At 36.1% G+C, this 2582-nt stretch overlaps 1 pseudogene; it reads right to left on the reverse strand.

Moving 5' to 3' along the window:
* Window positions 1-565: 565 nt before the first annotated feature.
* LOC124896178 lies at window positions 566-1974 on the reverse strand (annotated as a pseudogene).
* Window positions 1975-2582: the final 608 nt, after the last annotated feature.

The raw sequence follows: 2582 nt of genomic DNA on the forward strand, positions 1-2582 counted from the left end.
TATGATTCAAGGATTATCGACTATTTTAGACATGTGACAAGCATAGAAACAATAATTTCTAAAATCAAAAGTGCTTTCTAAACCTGCATAAATGGTAGAATCAGATCCGCTTTGGTCAAGGTATGTATTTTTTATCTGTTAAAGCATATTCATTATATGAGTCAACAGGTCTGACAAAAATTAAGCCTCGAGTTTGGCAATAATGGATGCATCAATACCCTGAACACATGTAGTAGCAAACCTCCTATCAGGAATAGAAGTATGAGAAATGTTACCTTGATAAGTATGTTGGTTTGCTTGGGACCCATTTGGTTAGGAACTATTCTAATGTTGAAGCCTCCTATAATTCCAAATAACATGACCAGGTTTCTTGCAATATCGACAAAACAAATTATTCCTCTTGTTGTCAAAATTCACCTTCTGTAGATATTGAGGTCTAGGAGGAGAAGAGGGTTTATATACTCCAGCATAAAAAGAAGCAACATTTGTGTTGAAAGAGGGAGTCATAGTATATGCTTCAAGCTGACTCTTATCATTAATCAACATTGAGTAGGCAGTATCCATATCAGGAAGTAGTTTTATCATTAAAATATTCCATCTCAACATCGGAATAAACATCATTCAAACCCATCAACAATTGATGCAAACGTTGTTCCTCTTCCAACTTCTGATAAGCCTCTGCGCAACCACATGAGCAATTAGGATAAGTCGAAGAAAAAGCAAGTTCATCCCATAACTTCTTGATTTTGGAAAAATAGGACTCAATGGCTAAAGATCCCTGGGTAATAGAAGTAATGTCCTTTCTAATCTAATGAACTTTGGTTCCATTCAGTAGTTCATATCTCCTTTCAATATCTGTCAATAATTTATTTGCAAATTTTGTATACATGACAATTTTTTAGATCTCAAGTTCAAGGATATTCAATAACCAAGCAAGTACCATATTGTTTGCCCGAGACCATTGCTCAAAAAAAGGGGTATTTAGAGTCGGTCAACTCATGGTTCTATTAATAAGCCCCAATTTATTCTTACAAGATAGTCCAATCAGCATGCTCCTTCTCCAACCCCCATACCCAGTGCCATTAAACTTGGTTGTAACTAAGACAGTGCCTGGGCTATCATAAGGGTGCAAAAATATAGATGCAAAGAATCAACAGTAAAAGGAGCAAAACCATCCGACGACGCACTAGCGGATGCATTCGAAGAGTTCGACATTGTTTGATAAAAAAATGAAGCTTGACTGGTACACTCGACAAAAACAGAGTAACAAACAAGCAGAAATCAAAAATCAAACCATATCATCTTTAGTAATGGATGTGGAGTTAATGTCCAAATCCTCCAACAATGGGAAGTTCTTGGTAGCTACAGCCAAACCTCCAGCGAAATTACCATTACACCTGACAAGTCGGAGATGTTTGAGCTGGCTGCATCTGTTAGAAAGGTTACCAAATTGATTAGAACGAAAAGGTAAAAGACAACCATAGCACAGGAAAGGAAGTGTGATGGTAAACCATTATTACCATAACATTAGTTTACATATACATTCGATCACAGTTTATTGGTTATCAACATTATTCAATTCCTACTCCCCACTAAAAATAAACAAAAAAGTGTGTACCTCTTGGCGACGTAGTTGAGCAAATCTGTGTTACCAAAATTCTCGATGCAAAGTTTGAGTAACTGGCCCTGGATGCGATCCACGGCAACTCGACATATCTCTTCCAGCACCTGAGGCGTTTTGATATTATCAGGATCAGTTTTCAAGTCAACAACACGCCACATAGTGGGGTTATGACACACGTTTCACCAGGTACTGCAAACTCTCTGTGCACTCTCCAGTATCTGTATCACTCCTAACCGCTCCAGAATGTTTGCCATGATATCCGGTGGAAGCTCCACCAACGACGGCAATGACAGTGGCGGTGCAATTTGGGACGAAGATGAAACTTTCAAGTTTTCCTCTTCATTCGACATTTTCCTTTTCTCCTCAAACTTATTATGTTTGAGTTTTATGCAGATATCTTGTTGCCTTTAGACATATATTGTGTATGTGTACAATCCGCAACTACTAACTAAGACCAGGCTGATTTAATTTTCGATCAAGTTCCAGCCGTCGTGCCGGTCCGCCGGATATCATCTATACTATTGGGTTTAGTCATTTCTGGCTGAAACCATTTAGGACTTATTTGGTAGAGTGTATTAGAAAAGTTAATGCATGTATTAAATTAATGTACTATTGATATCTTATTTGGTGTACATTTTTTTATCCTATATATAACTAATGCTTAGATTAGTTATACACTCTATTGTATATTAAAATATGTGTAAATAATACCATCATTTTCCTATATGTATTAGCACTACAACACATGCATTAACTTGATTAACGATAATCTTGCCCCTCAAATCTCAAATCCAACATTTCCCAAGTTCTTTTGCTTGTGGTTGTATGGGTTTTCAATAAAATAAATTAATATGCAAAATAATTGAATAAAAAAATAAATATTGAATTTTAATATGCTACAAATCAAACACGGGAGTTTTGGTTTTACTGAAAACAATAGAAGAAAATTGTGCATTTT

The sequence above is a fragment of the Capsicum annuum genome, chromosome 2 (assembly GCF_002878395.1).
Source record: "Capsicum annuum cultivar UCD-10X-F1 chromosome 2, UCD10Xv1.1, whole genome shotgun sequence".
Taxonomy (NCBI): domain Eukaryota; kingdom Viridiplantae; phylum Streptophyta; class Magnoliopsida; order Solanales; family Solanaceae; genus Capsicum; species Capsicum annuum.